Here is a 21354-nt window from a genome sequence, read left to right as displayed (position 1 = left end):
AAATACATACTATTCCAGAATTACCCACCAGCATGTTTGGTGTCTGAGTGTGAGCTGGTAGCAGAGCTTTCAATGCTCTAGACTTAATATGCCACATAATGTTCTAAGTAGGATCTAGTGGCTAAGTCCCAGTGCCCCAGTCCTATTTACCAAAGCAAGCAGTCTCTTGAAGCTTAGCTTCTGCTTCTACAGACATAAACCTATCATTAAAAATAGCATATAAAACAGTAAACATGTAAGCATAAAAACAAACATTCCACAATAGTAAATGCATTATCGCCTTTTAAGATGAGCCAATGAGAAAAAAATCCCATCTTCTTGACCCACAACCTACCCTTTCAATGCGATCTTCTTTCTCACCTCCTCACCGACCCAACACCCTCATCTGTTCTTCGTGCTTGCAACCTCCAACGCACACGTTACCTAACTCTCTAAGTCCACTCAGCCTCCTCATACTACTAGCCAATCTTCCACTGCTTCCTACTCTGATCTTCTCCTACCAACCCCACCACCCCTCTTATTACATCTCTGCATCCAGTAAATACTTTAACTTATTTCAGTCCTGGAATGCAAATCCTCCTTTCTAAAATCCAAACCGGTCAATTATAGGGGGTCTTATAGGATGCTGTATAATCAGCTGAAGCGGCAGGATAAGGGAATTCCGCCAACACAATAGACAAGACAATACTCGAGTGGTAGTGCAAACTGATATGCTAGGTCACATACTAGGTTTCATGCAATGGAGTTGCATGCATTGGGATAGGCTTCAGCAGCACATCTTAGTAAGGTAGTCATCAATTCCAGGTAGGAGAGGAAGAGGTATTGTAAGTAAGTTACACATGATAAGCATGGCATCTAGAAAACTTTTTGTATTTGTTGAAAGACTCCTTTGCTTTGTACTAGTTTGCAGCCGTATTTAATATCCGTGAATTTTCTAATTTCTTTCCTTCTCCATTTCCTCTTCGGGCCTCAAGATTTGGTGCTTTGTTCATGTACCTTTCAGCTCACACAAAAAGACCCGCTATGGTGCCTAACTTGAGTCTATTTGACTTTTGAGATGGTAGCTATTCTCGGTGGCGAGTCACAGTCAACCCAGCACCACAGTCTCATTCACGCCCATCCCTTTCGCACTGCAGGCCTTCCCTTCAGCCAAACGTTTCATTTTCGGTCTGGGTCAGAGAAGGCAGGAATTAGCATTCTGCTTTATCCAGTCACAAACCTGACAGTTTGCCAGATAAACCTCAAGCTGATTGAACTTGGGTGGTAACCTCTTACAAGGAACGCCCAAGCCATTTCAAAGATCCAAGACAACCGTGAAACTGCAAGACATTGTAAGGCCTTTTCACTTGATCTAATCAAATGGTGGTTTCTGTTGCATCCACATGAACCCTCAGCTCTGCTGTTGTTTCTCTTCCTGACAAGAGTATGCAACAAAACATGTGCAGGATGAAGTTAATTCCTCAGCGTCCACAAAAACACAGTCCCTCATCAGTTTACATTTTTCTTCACTCCATGTAATCTATGCTTTCTATCCCGTTCACCTAAATTTCAGTCAGACCGTAACACAATAGCCCTAACCTGGGGTAACCCATTCATTCTTAACAATAGTGCTTGGCTTTCCAATTACGATAACTTCCTTGAAACATTTCGAGCTACCTTTGAGCAGTCTCACCGTTACAGGCTATTGACACTAAAGGATGGACACAATTTGGCTGCCATTATTGCCCACTATCAACAGTTGGTATCTGAAGCTGGGTGGACCAATGAGGCAAGAGCTGCGGCCTTTTATCAAGGCTTATAAGACGAACTTAAGGATGCCCTTCCTCTGCTGGTTAATCGTGCCACTATGTCCAGTGCTCTGATAGACTTGAGCCTGCAGACTGAGGCTCAGCAGAGAGAGCAAAAACCTGAAAAAAGATGGATTCCTCATAAAGATCCAGTTCTGAGGCATTTCCAAAATGCCCATATTCCCGAAAGTGGAATAGCGCCTCTGCAAATTGGCAATATTTGGAAACCACTGAGTCCTCAGAAGAAAGGGATGGAAGATGAAAAGTGAAGAGAAACTCTGTATTGTGGAAAGGCAGGACATTATGTAAGAATACCAGTTACTAGGAAACGAACTTTACTCAACCATAAAGGTCAACCCAAGGGCGAGTTAAAAAAAAAAAAAAACATTCGGAGGTTTTCCTAAATAAGTCACAAATTCCTTTGCCTGTACAACTTTCTACACCATTGTGCCCCAGTGGAATTACTAGCCTTCATAAGCTGTGGCACCATGGGGAGCTTCAATGATAACTTTTCAAGAAAGCGCAGGTATATCCTGTCAAATAAAGGCCGCAGTCAAAAGCATGGGTGTTGATGGAACCGTAATGACATTCAAAAAAGTGCATTTTTATTGGAAATCTGACTTTGAAATTTGATCTCATTGATGCCTCACCCTTGCGAACAACTTGGCAGATGCAATACCGATACCAACAATAACTGGGAACAGCAGGAGATGGCATTCAGTTCTCAGTGTTTTATTATAAAACACTGCTTTCCTCAGTGTAACTTACAACAGAAGCACAATTTGGTTTAGCTTTCGGGGTTTCTACACAATTGTTGCCGCATGTTCAATAGGAAGACTATCAAACTGTGCTCTGTAGAAAAGTGGCAAATTGCCTTCCTTCTTACTGAGAGAATGATTGTACAACAGATTAATTATCTACTGCGACGATCCTTCATGGGGGAACTTATACTCTTTAACAGTTTATGGAGATGCGGTTCTCAAGGAGCACTTAAAAGTGAAAAGGATTTATTCAACATAACCATTTTCTGAATCCCTAAATCTAATGGAGAACACAGACTCAGCACTATCATGAATTGAATGGCATCCCACGTTGAAATGGATATCCTCTCCATATTCTATATTTTATTAGGTTGACGGAAAGAAAACACAAAAATATTATCTAAATTGGATTTATGAGGAAAGTACAACATGTACGTATATGAGAAGGGAATGAGGGAAAGACAGCCTTCCTTAGTCGTTATGGCACATTGAATACCTGGTGATGTCCTTTGGGCTGTGTAATGTCCTAGCCACATTTCAGCATGTAGTAACATTTTCAGAGTCTTATTGGTGTATGGTATAAGGTCTCTGGAGGACATCTTGCTGTATTCCACTTCAATTGAAGAACATCAGGCACACATTAGAGAAGTATTCAGCACGCAGTGACAACATCAGCTATACACCAAACACGATGAATGTATATTTGAAGTCCTCAGTACCTCCTGAGGTTTCCAATTCACAGATTAAGGTTTCAAAATCACGGAACAAGGAATCTAAATGAACCCGAATACATTATTTGTAATTGGCCTACACCTAAAATGATTAAAGAAATACAAACGTTTTAGGTTTTGCCAATTTCTATGGACATTTTACCCAAGAAGTCTCTGGTATCACTAAACTGACAAAGAGGGGAATTTAATTTGCATGGGGTCTGGAGCAAGATAAGCCCTTAAGTATGTTAATGGACGATTTTAGCCTGTGCCTATTTTCGTCAGCCAAACTGAGACCTTCCTTCTATTGTTGAAATGCACATTGCATCCAGTGGCGTGCTATTCAGGCACACTATTGAATGCAGAAATAACTGTACAATATATGATAGAGAAATGGTCACTATTATATATGCTTTCAGTCAATGATGGCATTATTTAGAAGGAGACATAAATCCTATTGCTATGTGTACAGATCATAAGAACCCTGGTGTGACAGGAGGACTGAAGACTTATCGTAGTACAGGAGTTCCTGGTATCCCACTTGACGTCTCGGCAGGACTGGCCTGCCTAAAGGAGAAAGAGAGGTCCAATTAGAAACAAGAGAAGAAGGAAGTTACGAAATGGACAAGTGGAAGGGAGAAAGAAAACAGAGAAAGGACAAACATGGAAAAAAGGACTCGCCATGTATTTTATGTATTTCTAATTGTGTCATACCCATGTATTCCTATGTATTCCAATATTGTTTTTTAATATATATATGACCAAGATTGTATTAATATTTTATAATCAAATATGGATGTCTTTTCACATTAGTTTCAAATATTCAGATGCTATGAGCATGCTTGCTAATTTTTAGGGTTCAAGTAGTCCTGGAAGCCATGATTTAATGTTGTACATTTACACATTTCCAAGACGCGCAACCTCGCTTTCAAACCTGTCAAATGGAAGTGGGGTTTTAGGATGATAATGAGCCCAGTTTGTAGATATGAATATCTCCTCCTAAAAGACATACTGTGTTTTCTCGGGCAGAAGGCCCTGCCACCTGCTCATTGGAGAAGTGTTCTAAATTTCAGCTTTAAGTATTTTAGCTCTGTGTCCCAACTGGCCTTACTCTGGCACGAGCCCTGGTCAGTTGAAAGACAATTGTCCACAATCATGTTGCTGTGTTGCTTGCCATTGTGCATTAAACACTAGTTGGTCTTTAGGCTTCACGACATCTTGTGTTTTATTTTTACCAACTATGGATTCATTTTCCCAAATACCAATTCCGAAGTGAAAACAAGAAGTTTTGTGATAAAGAGAAGAAAAAATACATTTCTAAGCCCATATCTCAGTATATTGTGCTGATACCTAGCTGTAGCCAAAATAGATGATGTCTGATGAGAGATATTCTCAGTAACATTAATGGAGATTGTGGTATAACAATTAGTGAAGGGACAAAAGAAGATGGAATGAGTTCTGGAAAGATATTTGCAGTGCATAAATGGACGGGGATAACCTGGATCCATGGGAAGACCCGGAATTCTTATTTGTCAGCTTTGAGAGAATTGCACAAGAGCCATGGGGACATTACCTTGGCCCACTGTTAGTGGGTGACATACAGCTGCTTAACAAGCTGCCAGCCCTATGTGAAATATCCCATACCCTGAGATTAGGCAGATTTTGCATTGAGAATGAGACTTACTGGCTTTGTTTTAGGAAAGAGAGAGAATCCAGTAGAGACATGGAAGGGTTTTTTTTTTTTTAAATGAAATTTAGGACAAAGCAGATACATGGTTGTGTCATCTAAATGCCACTAAAGAGTAAATTATGTATACAATTTGTCTAAAAGAATTCTTGGAAGCATTACCATGATGAAATGAAGTTACTTGAGCCGGTTCTGATAAATCCGACTTGGTTTATTTACGATACAGTGAAACACCTCAGCCACCACGCTTACTTCTGCTCCAAACCTCTCCCCTCATTTGAATCTGCATCCCCTCACATTCTATGCTGACCTAGCGCTCCATGGATACCGGGCTCCACAAAGGTTCTATGGAGCACCGTGATGTATATATTCCACTGCCAGCAGGTACCATTAGACAGGTTAAGCATTACAAGAAGATACGCATTACAAGCAGATAAAAGCAGACATCAAACATCTTTTCCCCTCTTCTTATGAATGATTCATAAGAAGAGGAGACAAGAAAAGATAAGAGACTAAAAGAAAATAGAAAGGGGAAACAAATTATTTATTACCTGAGCTGTGCTGTTTCCTTTTGAGGGGCGCTGGTAGAGTATAGGAGTGGCCCGGGGAACTTGAACTACCTAGAAGAAAAGAAGAACATGAAGATGACAATTTGCGAATAACTAAATTGTTTGAGCTAGTTTTTCCACATGTCAAGCCTGAACTTAAACAAGCATTGGCAAAGGCCTATAAGTCTCGCCTTTGGGACCCATTGGATTTGCTCATGTGTTAGCCATGCTGTACAACATCCCTGAAGTTGTGCAGCATGGCTAAAAAGGAGAAAAAAAGTCATTTTATAGGCGCCTGCACGAAGCATGCAAACGCCTACAAAATGACCGATCTGAGTTGGATCATATACAAAAAGAAAATAAAAGTAGTAAAGTGAGTGGGGGAAAACAACACAGGTGGGGAAGCAACGCGGGGCGGACAGAAGCAACCAAAGGGGTCAGTTAGGAGGCAGCAACACAGAACTTAAGGGACGGGTAGGGAAGCTAAACAAAAGAGAGATAGGAAGTGGGAGAGGCACACTGAGGAGCGAGAGAGCATTGTGCACCACTGCACCTGTGGGAAGAAGCACATGGGCAGAAAAATAGAAACACCAGCGTGACCGAGAGGGTGCAGTGCACGAGGGAGACTCATCTGGAGGGCTTAAACAAAAAAGAAAAAGTAGCACCTGAAAAGTGAGTAGCATAAGGGCACAAGTAATACATTCATGCTCTAGGGGAGTGGCAAACATAGAAAGAGGAAGTAAAGCCCACACACGTTAATGAGCAAGATGGATGAAAATGAGAGTGACAATGAAGCAAACCAATTGTAAGCAATGGGCGGGTTCTAAGCTCATTGTAAGCTGACACTATGCTTCGCCCCAGACAGCACATGCGCGACCTAAAAAGGAAGTTTCATGAAAAGGGGGGAAACAAATACATTTCTAGGGCCATATACCAGTGTAGAGTGTTTGTGCCCGGCCATACTCACAACACCTGGCTTTACAACATGAAAGACATGATCAATGTATGTGCAAGAAGAACACTATTTTTGTCTCAGTTTCATTATACCATTCCTTCTCCTCCATTAAATCTTTATGTTAATGCTGATGCTGTCTCTCCACAAGGAGAAGAAAACGGACAAACAGCCCCAAGTCGAAGGCATTAGCTTTGAACACAACCTCACTGGGAGAAACATAAATATTTTTAGACTACCCCAAGAACATTACAAAACCATAAATTAAGCAGGTTGGTAGAGGAAAACCAAGAAAGTGGGATAATTGTACAAAATCTGTTTCTTTACAAAACCAACTCTGTGTGCCCAGCAAGCCCACTCAAGTGCAGGTACAGTGGTGTCATAACACCCCTACAGTGAGTCATCCAGGAACACACATGATGGCAGAATTGTTGGCGAGGAGGTTTTGGAAGCCACAGAGAAAGCGCAAATCCCTACTACATACCTTCATAATGAATAAAAAGCATCTGATCAAATTTCTGCACCTAGGCGAACCATTGTATCACACAAACGTGGTTAACCACTGCATCGTACAATCCTTGGTATCCACTAAGGCCTCATCTACTCTAGATAAATCATCCTTCAAAGATATAAAATATGTTTGAGAGATTGCCCATCGAAATAAACTGGCATGGGTCTAGCAATTGTTCTAAAAAAAAACCTTGATACCAAATGCATTTCTCTACTTGTCCAAAGCTTTGTATTGCAGACATATACAAAGATTTCCTGCCTGTGATCTACATACCCCCATCATAACACCCAACATTCACTGAAACACGCGTTCACCCTTCGCCTTGTGCACAAGCTCTAACGGAAGCAATGTTCTTATCCATCTCTCATTGTCCCCACCAATGACCACATATATTAATTAGAACATGAGAGTCAGTGGAAGAAACTCGGAAAGGGAATGGGATAAGAGAGAAAACAGAAACACAGAACTCCACACTCTGCCTTGTTACTTCTAGGATCAAAGAGGTCCACATGTTGTGGTGGAAATCTACAAGACAAGAGATGCTTTAACTACTTGTCAATGGAATACTGAACATAACTAGAATTATTAAATGACATACCTTAGTAACATTGTTGTGTAACTAACTCTCTATGCTTTGACAGGAAACCTGGAATTCCTGAAGACTAAACTAAAGGGTGGGGCGGGTTGGGCCGGGCATGTCAGGGAGGAGGAGTAGAATACACTCATGACTGCACATGTTTTCTTGGCCGGCCATCCTAGGCCGACCAAACACACATGCCCACTTATGTTTCTCCAACCCGGCTGTGTTACATAGCAAAGTTGGAGAAAAGTCACAGGCTCCCATGCACCGTCTGAGTGGCAAATAAGGCCGCTCAGACCAATCCTTGGGCTGCTCTCATGTGAGAGCAGCGGCTGGATTGGGTGTAGAGCATGTGGTCTTAGAGCCTATCCCCTTATGGCCTGACAGCTAAGAGAGGAGCAGCGAGGCGGCCATCAGCAGGAGCGGAGTGGCAGGTAAGTTTAATTTTTTTCTTTTATATTATTTCAAACCCGCCCCCCACTCCCCAAACCCCTGACCTGAACCACCCCCACCCACCACGGCCGCCCTACTGCTTCAGATAGGCGATGGCCCTATTGGCACTAAAGACGAGAATTTGAAAAATTGTGTGCTCGGGCGAAAACGGTATATATTTTTGTAACTCTTGATGGGTATTCTATTTCCAGACCTCTCATGAGTTCAGTGAGGCACCTTCTTGTGTTCACTGTGAGATTATTATTTAACCAATGATAAAAATCAGTATATAGTAGGGTATAAATCTGAGTCTTGCCTGTACGTAATGAGTTTGTCTCCACCAATGATTTCAGCGGGATCCCAACAGTCGTATTACACAAGTGCCCTGGGGTCATAAGGGGCTACAAATGCTTGTACGACCCCTTCTGTAATACAGATAGTGCTGGCATACATAGCACCATCGCTATCATTAGACGGTGTTCCCTCATTTGCATGGCGGCGTGGCCCCATGCAAATGATGGAATCACTTTGCCTCTGCGCCCGCGCCATATTAACAACGTGAGCGCAGAGGCAAACATGCCTTTAAAAGGTGCACTGAAAGTGTGACTCCTAAAGGTATCCATCTGGACGGATAAAAGGGGGTTCCATTGATCCCTCCCAGACACCCCCTTGCAGGCAAGTGCAGTGACTCACTGCACCCGCCTGCAAGGGGACAGGGATGTGAAATTCCTATAGCCCGACGCCCGGGACATATTGTTTGGGGTCAAGGGCAACATGTTTTCATGTGTATTTTGTCCTTGGGACAAGTAGGGCCAACGCCCTACAGCACAAACCCTTTGGCTGCCAGTTTACAGTCCCACATTATGGATCAGAGCAAGACATTTACTGCATTTAAGGTAATATTTGTGTCCATGTGTTAATGCTGTTCAAACTTGTATTTATGGCTCATTAATGCAAAGCCTTTATTATTAGGGTGAGCGCTCTAAGTAAATGTTGTAATCACAGACTGCACTACTGACAGAGGTTTCAGTATAAAAATGTGTACACACGTTTTCAATGTTTAGCAATATGAGGCTATGTATAATGCTCCCAGAATGCTCTCTGATTAGATGCAAATATCTGCAGAAGCTTGAAAGCAAGATTGATGCTTCTTTGCTTTCAAAATTCGCAAAAGTATTTAGCTAAACTACTGTCAAATTGTATACCATTTCTTTGCAGCATCATTTAGTAACATGTGTTGATGTGTGTTAGTATTTCCCAAAATTATTCATAATGAAAACTCGGTGTACCCAATTTTAATAAGATTATGGGAAACCCAGAAATAAAAAAGCACTGGTAAAGCCAATAGGTCTGAAATTGTTGATCAGCCTGTTGGTTCTGTCAATGCGTGACTTGTTCTGGCATGGTTTTTGCAAAACCTTATTGGTGTGGGAGCTGCCGGTCTCTTACCATTGTAACAAACATTGGCTAAAGCAAAAATTGTTTTGGTCTCAAAAGGAACACATTGGCACAGTAGTTCCTGGTACTTAACAAAACGACTGTGTGTCGATGTGCTCCTTGTGAAAGAACAGAATGATGTCACTCACAGTGGGGAGAGAGAGAGAGAGAGAGAGAGAGAGAGAGAGAGAGAGAGAGAGGGAGAATTTTAATAAACACAAAAGGTCATGGTTAACGCCAGACCTAATTAGTGGCCCAATTATTAAATAAAGTCTCAAAAGTGCACCCATGTCCTTGCATTAAGTGCGGATATATGGCTTATGTGAATTCACAAGACTTTACAGAAGCAAGCCAAGTAATAGTACTGCTAGAAGATATTTGTGAACTGCATTTTAACATGAGCAAATGTGCAGGTGTAGATTTGCTCATGCGAAAATCTTAGTGTTTGCAAGTTCACTTTCCTACCACCCACTTTTTTTTTCAACCCTGGAAGAAGTTTTAAGTCTGCCATTGTCAGTAGTAAATTTCCAACCTTTTTCAGTGTGGAAAGAGATTAGAGAAGAGTTGGTGCAAACCCTTAAAACATGCAAGTTAGTAGGTTTGCACAGACTCAAAAGGGCAGTCCAACCCTGGAACTGTTGCTTACCTTTACCATCAGACCCAGTATGTAGAACATAAGGGAATTTCTAGTATTCAACCCCTATTATGGTACGAGCCCTAGCATAATCAGAGAGGCTATTTCAGAGCTCCTATATAATGAGATTGCTGGCATAATTTGTCACTGCAGTACATGGCACAAAAGGGACAAGTGGATTTTGTTACAGGACAAGTAGATTTATGAAGCAACCTGCCCCATGGACAAGTAGATTTTTTATTAAATTCCACACCCCTGAAGGGGATCTCTAATCTTTCTGAAAAATGCAAGTGGATTGCCGCCTGCACAGAGAAACACTGAGCTTTTGAGTATTGATACAGTGCGCACACTGGAGTGTCTGTGTTTTCTATGAATTCGAGCACGGTGATGCGCACACCTTGTAACATATCTTCGGATCAGCGCACACACTGGTGGTGAGACATCATAATAGAACTGTGGATTGCATTGTGAAGGTACATTTTGACAACTCTGCTTACAGTGCGTTTCACAGTGATACGCACACTATTCTCTACACTTTCATAGTTTAAGAGGCAAGATGTACTCTGTGTAATACTGCACTTCTCAGTGACATGCATTCTGTTGTTTCAAGACAGCTGCTTTCTTCGTAGGTTATTGTTTTTTTTTTTTGGAGCGTGTATATTATGGAAGCTTCCGAAAGCAGTCGCAGAGAAGTAGCCCCAGTAACCTTATCTACACACATCTGTCAATCCACCACCTTGTTTCTTAATGCAACCAGGCCCTCCACCCATGTCTAGGGAGGATAGGGTGCTAATGTTTGTTAACTACATTCCTTAAGGCTTTAGATGGAGAAGGGTTTCGACCGCAAAGAGGGTCAATGGGTGTTTCGATACTTGCCCCTAGCTACAGAAGTGAATGCTCAACCTATCCATGATGTCTTTGAAGAATCCAGGCGCAGGTTAGATAGAAATTTGCTATGCCAAAGAGGAGAATCTTGTTATGAATAGGTATAGGTTCTATACGCAACATCAAAAACTGGGAACAGCAACAGGCCCTGGGAGCAGAGGGGGGGTGCTAGCAAGAGGCATCACTCCCGCTTTTGTTACAGGGAGCCGATATTGCAGCACTACTGCAAAACCGGCCCCTAGTGACAAAACTACCCCCCACGGGCACAAAACCAGCCCCCACCCCTCCAGCCTACCAGGGTTGCCCAGTGCCCCCTACAGCCAGTCCAGCCCTGATCAAAAGGTGGAGGAGACTATAGATGAGATTGTAGCTAGGTTGCGCGAGTTGTCTGCCAAGTGTCGTTTTGGAGCCATGACCAACAAACTTATTAGAGACCAACTTATTGTGCAGGGTAAAATCAAAGAAATACAGGAGAGGTTATGGGCGGCCAAGAACACCACGATAAGTGATGCCATAGGGATAGCCAAAGTGCTAGAGCAGTCAGATTTGTGCATGAAAGAACTGGAAAAGAAGAATCTGGGTGATGTCGTTTCTGACATTGGAGCTGTAGCTAGATTAGTAGGAGAGCCTTCTACCACTGTTAAGCCCAACAATACTAGGGGGAGGAGTTACGCACCATCTAAACATATGGCTCAAAGGCTGCAATAGTTGTGGGAGTGCAAGTCATGCTTCTGACTCGAAGTTTTGCTTTGCTAATAATAGATAATGCAGGAAATGTGGCTGCCTTGGCCACTTAGTGAGAATGTGTAGAGGAGTAGGTCATGGAAGGGTGGCCTGTGTCTCTGACATACCTATAGAATCAGCTGAGATGCCAGAAAGAATCTTGAGTGGTGGGGGGGGAAGCAGAACAACTAGACGACCTAGGTCACATAGTTCTGCCTCATGCTTACCCCTAAAAACTACAAACATCACAAATGTAAGTCCGTGGATGTCATATGTCTGCAATAATTTGAGATAGGCTGTAAGCCTGAAGATTTCAAGAGTCATATATACACAAACTCAATAACAAAAAAAGGAAAATATACACAGATAAGGTTTCAGAACCTTTAGATTGCTGTGTTTCTGAAACATGACAAAATAAATGGGCATCGTGGTAGTTGAAACCTTTGTGGACTTACTTAGTCACCCAATACTATGTCGTCAGTAAGATCCACAACTCTCCCCGGGCAGCAGCGTCACCACAAGTGGCGGTGAAAAAAAAAATAATGTAAAACCTTCCAGATGCAGCCTGGAACCAGGAATGGGTTCATAAAGTGGCATCTGCAGCAAGACGTCTCGACAACAAGCAAGTAAAGGACACACAATTACAGAGACATCAACACAGATCTGAAAACCCACTGCCACGTCATCAAAGGGGCCTTCTGAAATATTTTTTAAAGGATCATCGTCGGTGATTCAGGAGAGGACAGAAACTAGTGTTTTGAAATCTTTCCAAGTGTCAATGTGCTGTGTAAGAAATGACTAACATAACTTAAAATAACTATAGGCCACATGTACGAACATTTCATTTAGCGACTCGCAAACTAATTTTTAGCGACTCGCAATTTGCGAGTCACAAAATGAAATGTACTAATGTGTCTCAGACACATTTAGCGATTCCCAATTAGGTCGCAAATGACTTGCCTCATAATATTTGTGAGACAGATGCAATTTGCGATCCATTGAGAATGGGCAATAAAACAGGGATGGTGACCTGCTGGGGAGAGCAAACGATCATGTTTATGTTTGCTTTAAAATAAAGCAATTTTTTTTTATAATGCAGCCCGTTTTCCTCAAAGGAAAACGGGATGCATTTTAAAAAGAAAATTGAAACGTTTGTTTCATTTTTTAAGGACAGGCACTGGTCCGTGTGACCACTGCCTGCTCTTGAAAAAATGTTTTGCTACCCTTCACAAAGGGGAAGGGGTCCCCTGGAGACCGCTTTCCTTTTGAGACTGTATTACCACCTACTTGTAGTAGATGGTAAAGTGCAATTGTTATGCAAACACATTCCAGGTGCAAAACAATCGTACTTTCCCTTGCGACTCCCTTTTAGGGAGGGACGCCCTTGGCATGGCTTTTCCTAATAGCAACTCGCAAACTCTATTTTGCGAGTAAGTAACAGATTATTGACTTGCAAAATAGGGTTGGTGCATACAAACGTCATTTTAGCTATCACTTATGGACGATTCTCCGTTAGCGAGCGCTAAAAAAGGTCGTACATGTGACCCGCAATGTTTTTCTTTTCAATGGACTGCCACTGTAAAATGTTTACCAACATTTTAAACATTATTTTTTAGTTTTATAGCACGCAATTAGTATTGCAAACCAATTTTGTAGGTGTCACGGAGGTACAAGATACAACAGAAGCAACAGTATATATGATCAGGGTACAGGTTCCTTTCCAAAATCTCCATGCCCCGTAGCTATGTATGAATATACATTTGTATCATATATATGAAAAATCACTATATCCCCACCTACAATTTTCGGGGCAAACAAGGCATTGTTCTTGTACGCCGTCACCGGAAGAGGCGACATTGCAGATGGAGAGTATGCAGCATCTCTATAATTATTCATCTTCCTCCACCACTTGACTCTGTGTTTGGGAGGCATCACTATCCTTGCTGTGGCGTTTAGGCAAGTGATTATTTTGAATTATGGTGGCTAGCTGGAGATAGAGTATAAGTGTACCACACCAGCCAACTGGAATTTCAATCTGGCGGGGTACACCATAGCTTACTTTATCCCCATTGACTGTAGTTTCTTTTTCCACAAGGAGGAACTTAGTTTGGGCATCCATGACTGTTAGCGTAAAATCAGGCTCAAAGGCTAGGTTGGATCCTTTATAGATGATTTCCCCTTTATCACTAGCCATGGTAAGTACTGCACCCCAGTCTCTGTAATTTAGCTATCACTGGCCTTAGAGGTGCATCTGTCACTGGGTTAGGTGCAAGTGTCCTGTGAACCCGCTCCACTACAAGCATTTGCGTCAGTGATTCACGGGTAAATACCTTGCATAACATAGTCTCTACATCCAGTTTGGGTTTGTCCATAACAGTTGTTTCTGGCAGCCTCAGTATTCCGAGGTTGTTTCACCTGATCTGACCTCAAGGTCTTGATTTTGCATTTTTATTGTTTCCAACTTAATTGATATCAGCATTTCTTTTATCGCGAAATCGCTGACTCCATCCTCAGTTTCCCAGACACATCTCTCAGCAATGTGAAGTCACACCCCGTGCCTTTTGCTCACTCCTTTATTGCGTCTAGGTGGTGTGTTAGATCATGAATTTTCGTATCAATTGAAGTCAGACTACTTTACTTTATGTCGTATAGCAGGGATTTAATGTCTTGACCAGTTCGTAGCTCCGCATGTCTGTCCAGTGCTTCCTCTGCTGCTCATGATGATTCCTCTTTGTGGGATTTGGAGGACTTTTTGTTATTGAATTGCTGCTTTCGTTGCCAGGTTTGCCCCTCAGGGGAGCGATATGGGTGCGTTCTCCCTGCTCCTCCCAAGCAACGTCGTGCGTTGGGCCCCGGCGAGGTTCCACCGCCACTCTTGGTCCCCTTATGTCAAGGTGCTGTCGCCGGCCAGCCCATTATGTCTTAACTTCCTCAGGTTTGCAGCCAATAGGCTCTCATGTGGCGAACGTACACCAGTTACTGGGCTTCACCACAATCAAGATGTGTAGGGACTCTACCCATCGAGCTCGCACGGCCATCAGGGCTCACTGCAGCAATTGCACCACAGTGTTGGTTGCTGTGGCCTCAGCCATGAAAGGGATGCGGGGTGTCGGACCTCGCTATTTATTTTAGTGTTGTGCCAGGCTCGACCCAGGCAGGCCCACCAGCAACACAACAACGCCTGGGTTGTATCAGGCTGTTCCTCCGGTGTTCCCTGCTGCAGATCACCAAATTATGTTGGCCGCTCCGGTCTGCACTCTGTAGCCCTTAAGCCGTCTGCCTCTCACAGACGCGTGCTCCTCTCAAGCGCTGGCGGTGTCCCACTGCTTTTGGTCTGTTCCCACCCTCATTGCGTGCCAGCTTACTCTTGGTGGTACATGTAGTTCAGTGCACAGCCAAAGGATGGCCCTCGAGCACAGCCTCGGGTTCTGCGCTTATCCTAGTCGATCCTTCGGCAGTCTCCACTTCCTGTGACTGATGCACCGGCTTAACATTAGCACTCAGGAACGCCCGCTGTAGTTGGCCTCACCCACCTCGATATGGGAGCAGGCCGCAGGGGAGTGACTGGTCTTCCTCTGGTTCCTAATGGGTCCAAGGTGGTCGGCAGCTCGGTTTTCTCTAAGCCAACAGCCGCCCGGTGGTTTAGCAAGAGCCTCACCCTGCTTAAAAGTAATGACAGTCCATATTAAGGGTAATCTTATTGTATTTCGGACATTCTGGCTGCGAAAACCCTATCAGAGTGCAACCATCTTCTTTAGCAGCCTCTAGTGCCCTCCCCCCCCCACCACCACATCACCATGAATAGGGATTGCAGTCTGATGGTGTTGTCTGGATGGGGTTTGAGACTAATGTAGTGTGAAATGTAATGCTTTATAATCTTTCCTAATCAGATGTTAATCTGTGTGTTTATGTGTGACTGTGTACATATAAAGAAGCCACGCTTTATATAATTGAAGTATAATGATTAACCTATACTGTATTCATGTTAACCAAATGTGTATGCCTAAGAGTAGGCCTCTGTTGCTTAACACTTTTTTCTTTTGACATAATGTTGATTTCAAAATGTGCTATCACATTTTTCTTCTCGTTGCAGGAGCAAGATAACCTTTAATAACTAGAAGAGTAGCTCGTTGTTTTGCTTTTAGAAATGTTAGCCTAGATAATATTAATGTAGATATTCTGTTATGATGTACACTGTGTGTGGGAATGAGAAAGATCTTCATGTGCCATGCAGTCCGTACCACTGATACATTCAAAGTCATGCAGATCTAGCGAAAACCATAGAGAAATGTGTCTTACAACAACTCGACAGACACATTGACGAATACAACCTACTTGACTCCTTCCAAGCTGGTTACAGGTAAGGCTGCAGCACAGAAACTGCCATGCTCAACATTGCAGATGACATACATCGTTCCTTAGAGAATGGAGATGCCTGCCTTCTCATCCTACTGGACCTCTCAGCGGCTTTTGATACAGCCAACCACTCAGCCTTACTGGAATCTCTGAAGACACTCTCTGGTTTCAATGGCACAGTCCTAAAATGGTTCACTTCTTACCTTTGACATCGAACACAACAAATCAAAATTAAATCTTGCCTCTCTAATCCAATTCCCGTCTCTCTTGGTGTTCCCCAGGGATTCGTTCTCTCCCCCTTTCTCTTCAACCTCTTCATGGAACCCCTTACTATCATCCTGAAACAAGCAGGGATCAATTATCACCTCTATGAGGATGACAAGCAACTCTACTACAAAATCAAATCTCATAGTGACATCCTACATCTTAACATCACCTTGCGTAAGATTCAATCCTGGTTTTACTCTAACAATATAAAATTGAACCCCTACAAAACGGAAATCATCCTATTCTCCCCCACAAGTAACCACCTCCCAATAAAAGGCTCGATCATGGACCTCAAAGCCCTAAACTGTTTGCTCACTCTATCTGACCCAGCTAAATTCCTAGGCTTCACCTTGGACAAAGATTTGTCACTGAAGGACCATATCAAAAACTCAGTCAAAGGAGTGCTTTACACAGTTAAACACCTCAGAAAATTTAAATCTTACATTCCATCAAACGATTTCAAATGGGTTGTTCAATCGCTGGTCCTCTCTAAACTTGACTACGGGAAAGCTATACTCACCGGGACCCCGAAAACTCACCTCGCCCCCCTCAGATCTGTACTCAACAAGGCAGCCCAGCTTATAACAGACTGCATCACGCCTGCCCTCAAGTCCCTAAATTGGCTTCCCATTGAAGGAAGATGTATCTACAAGACCACCTCCATCACCCACAAAGCACTTCACACTCAGTTCCCTGACTATTTAGACAACAAACTCATGAGAGCAGGAAGTGCTAGACCTATTAGAAGCTCAACCGCTCTTCTCCTCGTACCTCCGAAACTAAAAAGGAAAACCACGCCATCTCGCTCCTTTTCAGGTAATGCTCGCAGCATCTGAAACTCCCTCCCAAGGGACATTCGATGCAACCCCTCCTACCCAGGCTTCAAAAGAGACCTGAAACGCCATCTCCTCAACAAATACTGGAGCCCATAAATCAATCTGAACATCACTTCTATTAGGCTCCTGTGAACTGTTCATACCTCTGTTAACTTGTTGGCCTTTCTTTCCTTGTGTACACAACTTTATTGTCTCGTGTTGTCCTTCTCTCCAAGGTCCCTTAATTCATTCTTGGTTTCTTTTACCTCATTTCAGTAATTTTCCATCCTTCATGGCCTTATAATTATTTCTACGTATACAGTAATGTGTTGCTCCTCTGTACATTTTTTACTTCCGTTATCTTATTTTTATTTAATTCTTGAACCTATGTTTGTAACCTTGCCCTTGATTCTGTACAGCGCTCTTATACCGCTGGATCCAGCCTAGTCAGTGCTTTATGGTCCCTCAATTGTAAATTGTTATTGACCTCATTTCAGTAATTCCATCCTTCTTGTACATAACTTGTTTCTTTGTATATATTATTGTGTGCTCCTCTGCTGACTTTCCCTTCACTCATTTTATAATTGTATGGAACCTTGAACCAATGTTTATTGCCTTGCTCGTAACTCTGTAGGGCGCTCCGATACCTAAGGGTCTAGCTAGCGCTATATAAAACCTTAAATAAAGAAATTAATATGTGTGCCTTTGTCCGATTATGGGAACATGGGTACTTCACATGCTCCAGGGAGACGGAGCAACATGATTGGTCCAAGTTTAGGGGAGTCGGTGGGAAAGAAGTTCTGGTGAGAATGCATTGTATTTTATCTGTGTATCTTAGAATAGTTTAGGAGATCTTGTCCTGATTTTGCTGAGGGAAGACCTTTCTCTAACTCTGCTACTTGAGGTTCCATATTTCTTGTTTCCTTGTTAGATTCTTGCTTATGTCCTTGTGCCCTGAACCTCAACATGGCTCATTTCAGGTTAGCAAATTCTGATTAGGATTTTCCCATTCTATATTTTGATGCTTTATTTAAATTACAAAAGTTGATTTATGGAGCCGATACTTCCTTTGTTCGGCATGTTGTACCTTAAAATGATGTGCGTTGTCATCTATCCGGTAGATATTGGTGGATTGATTAACAATACTGAATTGTATGCTTATATCATAAATTGATTTACTAAATGAATAAAGCCTGTAAGTTTGATGAATTTGCTAACAAACCTTTATGGTTTAGAAACCATCCTTAATGTCCTTCTTGTGCAGCCAAATGGGTTTCACTGTAATATGATTTGTTACACTGATATTAGCTCCCAGAATAAACATTCAGCTAATAACCAACGATCCGTACAACGGGTGGCACAATCTTTTTGATGAATACGCCAGTCTGAAGATAAAGAAACTTGCACTCTATCAAGACATAGTGCAACGTCCTGTGGTGACTCTTGAAGGGTCATTCGGAGCCATGTCTTTGAAAAGTAATAGTCCTTCATCTACATGCAGGAAAGGGTGAACTGTTTCCAGGGCCAGACTGGGAACCCAGAGCAGCCCTGGCAATTTTGTAGAACCAGCCCTTACCCTCCTCTCCCCCCTGGGAGAGGAGGAGCAGGGGTGGGGGTGCAAGAGTGAACCACTGCTACTTTTGTTAGTGGGGCTGATAATGCAGCACAGCTGCAAAACCGGCCCCCAGCAACAAAACAATGGCCCCCACAGCTGCAAAACTGCCCCCAGCCTCCCTGGAACAGGCCTGATGCCCGCTACAACCAGTCCGGCACTGACTGTTTAAAGACTGATGCACGAAATATGCCAAAAGATCCAAGATCCAAAGTACATCCACAGAAATGATTACAGCACTATATCGATATCCAGCCGCTGCCTTCAACACCAGATTATGGGTAAGAGGGAGACCAGTTGGGGGGATCAACCAATCTCAAATCAATGCGGGGGGACTGGTGCAGCAATAGGAGTGGCGTCTACAAACAAGCCCCATGAAGGATCCACACCTCAGGGGTGGTGTCTTGAAACTGGCTGGACACACTCGAGATGATCTGTTGGTAGGGCACACATGGGACTAGAGCCACTCACTGGAAAACAGCTAAACAGCTAGGACTAAGGGAATGGGATATGGGGTTGGTGTGCAAATGCAGCCTCAGAAAACGGCAACTGAGGAATTGTAAAGGACCAGAGAGAGAGAGTTATCACAGCTCCTGAATCAGGGTGATCAGTGACAGCCAGTAAGACTCTACCCCAAGGACGAGTATGAAGAAAGCCCATCTTTCTCTGTGGAGCTATTTACATCTACAAATGGGCTTCCTAGCAGTTCGAGATGGCACTAGTTGGTCAGTGCATATTCTGTGTTAAGGGAAATTCCAGTAACAGTCTGCTAATAAGGACTCAGCACATCTTCCCAGGCCTTTCTAAAAGGGCAGAGCCACAGTTTAACAGTTACCCTGTGTTACAGCTATGCAGATCGAATTGTGACGGAAGTCAGGTGCTCTCAACCAAGCCTCTCATGGGACTCCCAGCACAAGGCAGGAGAAGCCAGCTCTGATACTTTAGCAGGCAAATATTTTGTTGCCAACCAGAATTCTTAAGTGTTATAGGCTGAGCCCGCAAGGCAATGTACATGCAAGTTGTGACATCCTTAGGAGAGAGTCAACGCCATCTGTAAAGAAGCCATCATTGTGTAGCCACTGACCCGGACTTCTAGAGTACAACATTGACCCCGCACACAGTTTACCATGGGCACAGCCCACATAGGATTGTCACCTGACTGTTTTTCTACCAGCACCACCGTTATTATGACGTCCAGGTCGGTACAAAAATAGACAAAATCACCAAAGGCCGGTCTGTTTAACCTTTACCTGAAAATACTTCAAACAGCAAATATATATATAGAAATTACTTTTAAATTTGTTCTAGAGCGGAGTTGATGATCCATGTCTAATAATTAAAGTTAACAAAGGCAGAAAATTCATGTTACAAACGAATACATGCGATTAAAATTGTATTCAGTATCACGTCCCGGCATTTGCAGACTCTTAAAACAATAACAAATGGCCGGAATTTTCTCTTGGAAGGGTGGCAACTAAGCTCACATGAATAGGCCGCCGACCTATCACAAAACTTCACGAGCCTGGGCACGGCAGGGAAGTATTGGGGAGACAGCCCCACCAGGGGCGTAGGGCCCGGTAGAACGCCCCCCCCCCCCCCCTTTTAAGGTTAAAAAAAAAAAACAATCGCCCTGAGCTAAGATGACTCGAGGGGGGCAGTTGGCATCCCTTGATCTCTTCAAGTTTGATGACAACATTTTAATTTTGCACGAAATGAAGATCCCGAGAGGTTACAAAACTATAAAAAATAAAGGGGCATATTAACAAGCCAGGCGATAAAAGCGGCGATAATGGGCTTGATAATATGCTCCATGAAATTCCAATTGAAGCCCATGTTAGACGTCCTTCACATTTAACATGGGTTTCAATTGGAATTCCATAGAGCATATTATCAAGCCCATTATCGCCGCTTTAGCGGCAGTTTTCTGCCGCTAAAGCGGCGATAATTTTATCGCCTGGCTTGTTAAAATGCCCCATAGTTTTTTGAGCCAGAAACTCTGGAAATCCTTGAATTTTCCGGATGTAAAAATATCCTTGAGACTTTAAAAGTTAAAGGCGGCTAGGGTTGGAATCGGTTTACTAAATAGATCCCTGACTTAAACGTTACGGACTTATTTACGAGATCCCTGCGCCGCCAGTGTGTCACTTTTAATATGAGAAAAAGTGACGTCGCGACGGCATAAGGAGCTTATTTATAAGCCCCTTGTGTTTAACCCGAGTGACGTTCTCGTTGCAATCCATGTTTAAACGTACCTTTAAGCATTATTCCTGAGTTGCTTGACTCAAAGTGGGTGGCGTCACAACTGCGCGCCAGCCCCTTTAGAATCACACCTGTTCCGTGCTAGAGTTAATGATGCGGCCCCCGTGATCATAAAAAGTGAGCAATTGTACTGGTAGCGCGGTCCTACACTGACATCTAGTGGCCACTTTCAGCATGACTGTTTCACTAAAGAAAATACGTGACAACTGTAACGGAATTCACCACAGTATCAGTTCGAGCACAAAAGACTCTACTCGAAGAAACCTCGATTTTTTTTTTACCCCTAATAAATTGAAATACAAGTCAGGAATAATGTCACAGCTAATATAGTTATACAAACAATACTAATATTATTGGGTGTACAGCTCACAATGAGGCCCCACCGAATCACACTGTTT

The 21354-nt window shown here is 43.0% G+C and overlaps 1 long non-coding RNA gene across 1 annotated transcript in view; it reads right to left on the bottom strand.

Annotated features, from left to right (window-relative positions):
- The window catches only part of LOC146856464 (uncharacterized), a 477069-nt gene extending 456034 nt beyond the window's left edge, over positions 1 to 21035 (bottom strand). The window contains exons 1-2 of the long non-coding RNA XR_014981489.1: positions 20950 to 21035; positions 5497 to 5565 (exon numbers count right to left, since the gene is read on the bottom strand). This is a non-coding gene — a long non-coding RNA (uncharacterized LOC146856464). The remainder of the gene's footprint in view (positions 1 to 5496; positions 5566 to 20949) is intronic.
- Positions 21036 to 21354: the final 319 nt, after the last annotated feature.

Source organism: Triturus cristatus, chromosome 4_1, assembly GCF_964204655.1.
Source record: "Triturus cristatus chromosome 4_1, aTriCri1.1, whole genome shotgun sequence".
Taxonomy (NCBI): Eukaryota; Metazoa; Chordata; class Amphibia; order Caudata; family Salamandridae; genus Triturus; species Triturus cristatus.
Note: the sequence above shows the minus strand (reverse complement) of the source record. Positions and strands in the feature narration are given on the sequence as shown.